The sequence below is a fragment of the Arachis ipaensis genome, chromosome B2, assembly GCF_059453495.1.
Source record: "Arachis ipaensis isolate K30076 ecotype BB chromosome B2, ASM5945349v1, whole genome shotgun sequence".
NCBI classification, from domain to species: Eukaryota; Viridiplantae; Streptophyta; class Magnoliopsida; order Fabales; family Fabaceae; genus Arachis; species Arachis ipaensis.
Window position 1 is genome coordinate 17,188,567 of NC_142437.1, and position 7,751 is coordinate 17,196,317.

Consider the following 7,751-nt stretch of genomic DNA (forward strand, 5'->3'; position numbering starts at 1 on the left):
ATGCTGTTTTTTAATTCCGCTTTAATTCTGCAGTTGTTTTTGTGACTCCACATGATCATCAACCTAAAGAAAACATATTATAACAATGGAAAACAAATAAATATAATTAAATAACATTGGGTTGCCTCCCAATAAGTGCTTCTTTAATGTCAATAGCTTGACAGTGAGCTCTTAGAGAGCCTCATAGAGACTTAGAGCTTAATGGTGGCCTCCCAACACCAAACTTAGAAGTTGAGTGTGGGGGCTCTGGTTGACTCTGTATTGAGAGAAGCTTTTCATGCTTCCTCTCCATTGTTACAGAAGAAGATCCTTGAGCCTTAAACACAAGGTAGTCCTCATTCAGTTGAAGGACTAACTCTCCTCTGTCCACATCAATCACAGCTTTTGTTGTGGCTAGGAAGGGTCTTCCAATAATAATGGATTCATCCTCATCCTTTCTAGTGTCTAGGATTATGAAATCAGTAGGGATGTACAGGCCTTCAACCTTCACTAAGACATCCTCTACAAGTCCATAAGCCTGTTTCCTTGATTTGTCTGCCAATTCTAGTGAGAATCTTGTAGCTTGTACCTCAAAGATCCCTAGTTTCTCCATTACAGAGAGTGGCATGAGGTTTATACCTGACCCCAGGTCACACAGAGCCTTTTCAAAGGTCATGGTGCCTATGGTACAAGGTATTAAGAACTTTCCAGGATCCTGTTTCTTCTAAGGTAATTTCAGTTGAGCCCAAGTATTCAGTTCATTGATGAGCAATGGAGGTTCATCCTCCCAAGTCTCATTACCGGATAGCTTTGCATTCAGCTTGATGATTGCTCCTAGATACTGAGCAACTTGCTCTTCAACAATATCTTCATCCTCTTCAGAGGAAGAATAATCATCACAGCTCATGAATGGCAACAGTAAGTTTAGTGGAATCTCTATGGTCTCTATATGAGCCTCAGATTCCTTTGGTTCCTCATTAGGGAACTCCTTAGTGGTCAGTGGACGTCTAGTGAGGTCTTCCTCACTGGAATTCACTGACTTTCCCTCCTCTATAGGTTCGGCCATTTTGGGTATGTTGATGGCCTTGCACTCTCTCTTTGGATTCTCTTCTGTATTGCTTGGGAGAGTACTTGGAGGGATTTCAGTAACTCTTTTACTCAGCTGACCCACTTGTGCCTCCAAATTTCTGATGGAGGACCTTGTTTCAGTCATGAAACTGAGAGTGGTCTTAGATAGATCAGAGACTATGGTTGCTAAGTCAGAGAGGCTCTGCTTAGAATTCTCTGTCTGTTGCTGAGAAGATGATGGAAAAGGCTTGCTATTGCCAAACCTATTTCTCTCGCCATTATTATTATTGAAGCCTTATTGAGGCTTCTGTTGATCCTTCCATGAGAGATTAGGATGATTTCTCCATGAAGGATTGTAAGTGTTTCCATAGAATTCTCCTATGTAATTCACTTCTTCCATTCTAAGATTCTCAGGATCATAAGCTTCTCCTTCAGAGGAGGCTTCTTTAGTACTGCCGGATGCAGCTTGCATTCCAGTCAGACTTTGAGAAATGATATTGACTTGCTAAGTCAATATTTTGTTCTGAGCCAATATAGCATTCAGAGTATCAATCTCAAGAACTCCTTTCTTCTGAGTCATCCCATTATTCACAGGATTTCTTTCAGAAGTGTACATGAACTGGTTATTTGCAACCATTTCAATGAGTTCCTGGGCTTCTGCAGGCGTTTTCTTCAGATGAAGAGATCCACCAGCAGAGTAGGCCAATGACATCTTGGACAATTCAGACAGACCATCATAGAATATACATAAGATGCTCCATTCTAAAAGCATGTCAGAAGGACACCTTCTGATCAATTGCTTGTATCTTTCCCAAGCTTCATAGAGGGATTCACCTTCCTTTTGTCTGAAGGTTTGGACTTCCACTCTAAGCTTACTCAACTTTTAAGGTGGAAAGAATTTGGCTAAGAAAGCATTGACCAACTTTTTCCAAGAGTTCAGGCTTTCTTTAAGTTGTGAGTCCAACCATGTCCTAGCTCTGTCTCTTATAGCAAAGGGGAAAAGCATAAGTCTGTAGACCTCAGGATTAACCCCATTGGTCTTAACAGTGTCACAGATTTGCAAGAATTCAGCTAAGAACTGATGAGGATCTTCCAATGGAAGTCCATGAAACTTGCAATTCTGCTGCATTAGAGAAACTAATTGAGGCTTAAGCTCAAAGTTTTTTGCTCCAATTGCAGGAATTGAGATGCTTCTTCCATAGAAGTCAAAAGTTGGTGCAGTAAAGTTACCAAGCATCTTCCTTGCATCTCCACCATTGTTATTGTGTTCGGCTGCCATGTCTTCTTCTTTTTCAAAAATTTCTGTAAGGTCCTCTCCAGAGTGTAGTGCTTTAGCTTCTCTTAGCTTCCTCTTCAGAGTCCTTTCAGGTTCAACAAAGATGTCTTTATCCTTATTCCTGCCCATATGAAAAAGAAGAGAACAGAAAATACGAGGAATCCTCTATGTCACAGTATAGAGATTCCTTTATGTGAGTAGAAGAATAGAAGAATGAGGTAGAGAGAGAATAAGAAGAATTCAAACACAGAGAGAGGGGGAGGGTTCGAATTATGAGTAGAAGAGAAGTGTTAGTAAATAAATAAATAAATAGAAAGAGTTGAGAGAGAGAGTATTCGAATATTAATTAAAAGAAAAGAAAAATATTTTTATTTTTATTTTAATTATAAGTTAGAATTCGAAAATATTAAAAGAAATAAAATAAAATTAAAATTTAAAACAATTAGTTAATTAACAATATTTTTGAAAAAGTTGTTAGTGGTTTTCGAAAATTAGAGAGAGAAAGGTAGTTAGGTGGTTTTGAAAAGATAAGAAAAATTAAAACAAACAAAAAGTCAAGTAGTTAATTGAAAAAGATTTGAAAATAAATTTTGAAAAGATAAGAAGTTAGAAAAAGATTTTGAAATTAAACTTTTGAAAAAGATATGATTTGAAATTTATTTTGAAAAAGATTTGAACAAGAAATTAAAAAGATTTGATTTTTAAAATTAAAGTTAATTACTTGACTAATAAGATACTAAAAGATATGATTCTAGAATTTAAAGATTGAACTTTTCTTAACAAGAAAGTAACAAACTTGAAACTTTTGAATCAAAATATTAAATGCTATCAAAGATTTCGAAATTATGAAATAAAATTAAGAAAAAAATTTTGAAAATTTGTTTAAAGATTTTCAAAAACATTAAAAGAAAAATGAAAAAGATTTTGAAAATTTTAAGAATTCGAAAATATCAAGAGAAAAATGGAAAAGATTTGATTTTGAAAAAGATTTGAAAAGATAAAGTTTTTAAATTGAAATTTTGACTTGACTAATGAGAAACAACTAAATTTTAAAAATTTTGATCAAGTCAACCAAAAATTTCGAAATTTATGAGTAGAATAAAGAAAAGATATTATTTTTTATTTTTTTGAACTAATGAAGAAAGAGAAAAATAACAAAATGACTCAAGACATAAAAATTTAAGATTGAGACAAATGGAACATACAAGAACACTTTGAATGTCAAGATGAACACCAAGAACACTTTGAAGATCAGGATGAACATCAAGAACATATTTTTGAAAATTTTTAAGAAAAGAAAGATATGCAAGACACCAAACTTAAAAATTTTTAATGTTTGGACACTATGAATTCGAAAATACACAAGAAAAACAAGAAAAGATACAAAACAAGAAAATTTAAAGATCAAACAAGGAAAATCATCAACAACTTGAAGATCAATGAAGAATACAATGCATATATTTTTGAAAATTAAAGAAAAATTAAAACATGCAATTGACACCAAACTTAAAATTGGACACTGGACTCAAACAAGAAACACAAAATTTTTTGGCTTTATGATTTTATTAATTTTTTTTGTATTTTTTGAAAATTATGTTTGGAAAAAGAAAATAAAGAAATTCAAAATTTTTAATAAGAATTCCAGGATTCATGCAATGTTGGTCGAAAGCTTCGGTCCAAAAGAATTAGACATGGACAAATGGCCAGCCAAGCTTCAGCACAGAATTATAAATGAGAATCCCAATGCTGATGCAATGTTACTCTAAAGTGTCGGTCTAACAGAATTAGACATGACCAAATGGCCAGCCAAGCTTTAGCATAACAATTACATACAACAATCCAATGAATATGATAAGTTAAAGCTTCAGTCCAAAAGATTAGACATGGCTTAATAGCCAGCCAAACTTTAACATACCATCATGAAGCTCGAAGGTGGAATTCATTCTCAAAAATTTTGATAAATTTTTAGAAAACTAAATATATATATATATATATATATATATATATATATATATATATTGTATTTTTTTCGAAAATAGAAATATAAATCTTAAACATAAAATAAAATTACCTAATCTAAGCAACAAGATAAACCGTCAGTTGTTCAAACTCGAACAATCCCCGGCAACGGCGCCAAAAACTTGGTATGCGAAATTGTGATCACACTTTTCACAACTTCGCACAACTAACCAGCAAGTGCACTGGGTCGTCCAAGTAATACCTTACGTGAGTAAGGGTCGATCCCACGGAGATTGACGGCTTGAAGCAAGCTATGGTCATCCTGTAAATCTCAGTCAGGTGGATTCAAATGGTTATGAGGTTTTGATAATTAAAAGATAAATAAAACATAAAATAAGATAAAGGTACTTATGTAATTCATTGGTGGGAATTTCAGATAAGCGTTTGGAGATGCTTTGTTGCCTCTGAACCTCTGCTTTCCTATTGTCCTCTTCCAATCATGCATGCTCCCTTCCATGGCAAGCTGTAGGATCCTCTCAGATGAAAAATACCAGGTACGATCTCTGCACGGCTAATCAACTGTCGGATTTCTCGTCTCGGATGAAACATACCATGTACAGCTACCACACGGCTAATCATCTGTCGGTTCTCGCTAGCATCAGAATAGAATCTCTATATCCTTTTGCACACTGTCACTGTGCCCAACATTCACAAGTTTGAAGCTCGTCACAGTCATCCCTTCTCAGATCCTACTCGAAATACCACAAACAAGGTTTAGACTTTCCAGATCTCAAGAATGCTGCCAATGGTTATAGCCTATACCACGAAGATACTAATCTCACGGACTCGGTCCGTGTATTAGATACCCAAGAGAATATACTCTGGCTGTCATCCAATGACTACGTTGAACATCATGTAGACCGCTTGTGGTTGTCAGGCACCCGAATCTTGGCTAAGCGAGTAACGAAGATAGTGGGTGATTGTCACGGGTCACCCCTTCATTCTAACTTAACTGAATTAAGTACAAGAGTATATCTTGGAGAAGAAGTAGGCGTGAATTGAAAGAAAAATAATAGTACTTACATTAATTCATGAAGAATAGCAGAGCTCCACACCTTAATCTATGAGGTGTAGAAACTCCACCGTAGAAAATACAAAAGAGAAAAGAGGTCTAGGCATGGCCAAATGGCCAACCTCCAAACGTAACATAAACGTCCAAATATCCAAATATGATAAAAAGTTCTAATATAATAGTAAAAAGTGCTATCTATACTAAACTAGTTACTAGGGTTTACAGAAAATAAGTAACTAAGTGCAGATAGTGCAGAAATCCACTTCTGAGGCCCACTTGATGTGTGCTTGGGCTGATCATTGAAGCTTTTACGTGCATAGGCCATTCTTGGAGTTAAACGCCAGCTTGGGTGCCAGTTTGGGCGTTTAACTCCAGTTTTGGTGCCAATTCTGGCGTTTTACGCCAGAAAGTTTTTGGCTGCCGTTTAACGCCAGTTTGGGCCATAAAATCTCGGGTAAAGTATAAACTATTATATATTTCTGGAAAGCCCAAGATGTCTAATTTCCAACGCAATTAAGAGCGCACCAATTGGGCTTTTGTAACCCCAGAAAATCCACTTTGAGTGAAGGAGGGTCAGAATCCAACAGCATCTGCAGTCCTTTCTCAGCCTCTGAATCAGATTTTTGCTCAGGTCCCTCAATTTCAGCCGGAAAATACCTGAAATTTCAAAAAAATACACAAACTCATAGTAAAGTCCAGAAATGTGATTTTTGAATAAAAACTAATAAAAATATAATAAAAAGTAACTAAAATATACTAAAAACTATGTAAAAATAATGCCAAAAAGGTATAAATTATCAGCTCATCACAACACCAAACTTAAATTGTTGCTTGTCCCTAAGCAACTAAAAATAAAATAGGATAAAAAGAAGAGAATATACAATAGATCTCAAAAATATCAATGAAGATTAGTTTTAAATAGATGAGCGGGACTAGTAGCCTTTTGCTTCTGAACAGTTTTGGCATCTCACTTTATCCTTTGAAGTTCAGAATGATTGGCATCCATAGGAACTCAGAATTCAGATAGTGTTATTGATTCTCCTAGTTCAGTATGTTGATTTTTGAACACAGCTACTTTGTGAGTCTTGGCCGTGACCCTAAGCATTTTGTTTTCCAGTATTACCACCGGATACATAAATGCCACAGACACATAACTAGGTGAACCTTTTCAGATTGTGACTCAGCTTTGCTAGAGTCCCCAGTTAGAGGTGCCCAGAGCTCTTAAGCACACTCTTTTTGCTTTGGATCACAACTTTAACCGCTCAGTCTCAAGCTTTTCACTTGACACCTTCACGCCACAAGCACATGGTTAGGGACAGCTTGGTTTTGCCGCTTAGGCCAGGATTTTATTCCTTTGGGCCCTCCTATCCATTAATGCTCAAACCCTTGGATCCTTTTTACCCTTGCCTTTTGGTTTAAAGGGTTATTGGCTTTTTCTGCTTGCTTTTTCTCTTTTTTTTTTTTCCTTTTTTTCTTTATTATTTTTTTCGCCCCTTTTTTTTCGCAAGTTTTTGTTTTTCACTACTTTTTCTTGCTTCAAGAATCAATTTTATGATTTTTCAGATTATCAATAATATTTCTCTGTTTCATTATTCTTTCAAGAGCCAACAATTTTAACATCCATAAACTTCACTATAAAAAATATGCATTGTTCAAGCATTCATTCAGAAAACAAAAAATATTGCCACCACATCAAAATAATTAAGCTAATTTCAAGATAATTTTTGAAATTATCCACTTCTTGTTCTTTTGCAAATAAAAACATTTTTCATTTAAGAAAGGTGAGGGATTCATGGAATCATTCATAGCTTTAAGACATAGACACTAAACACTAATGATCATGTAATGAAGACACAAACATAGACAAAACATAAAACATAGAAACGAAAATCAGAAAAATAAGAACAAGGAGATTAAAGAACGGGTCCACCTTAATGACGGCGGCTAGTTCTTCCTATTAAAGATCCTATGGAGTGCTTGAGCTCCTCTATGTCTCTTCCTTGCCTTTGTTGCTCCTCTCTCATGGCCTTTTGGTCCTCTCTGGTTTCATGGAGGATGATGGAGTGCTCTTGGTGCTCCATGTTGGAACTCAAATCTCCTAAAGAGATGCTGAGTTGCTCCCAATAGTTGTGTAGAGGGAAATGCATCCCTTGAGGCATCTCAGGAATTTCTTGATGAGGAACTTCCTCATGCTCTTGTTGAGGTCCATGAGTGGGCTCTCTTGTTTGCACCATCCTCTTCTTAGTGATGGGCTTGTCCCCTTCAATGAGGATGTCTTCCTCTATGACAACTCCAGCTGAATTGCATAGGTGACAGATGAGGTGAGGAAAAGCTAACCTTGCCTAAGTGGAGGGCTTGTCAGCTACTTTGTATAGTTCTAGAGATATGATCTCATGA

General features: G+C 35.8%; 1 non-coding gene across 1 annotated transcript; it reads left to right on the forward strand.

Annotated features, from left to right (window-relative positions):
* The first annotated feature begins 1,813 nt into the window (after positions 1-1,813).
* LOC148573153 (small nucleolar RNA R71) lies at positions 1,814-1,921 on the forward strand. Its single transcript, XR_015906312.1, has one exon. It is a non-coding gene; the product is annotated as a small nucleolar RNA R71 (small nucleolar RNA).
* Positions 1,922-7,751: the final 5,830 nt, after the last annotated feature.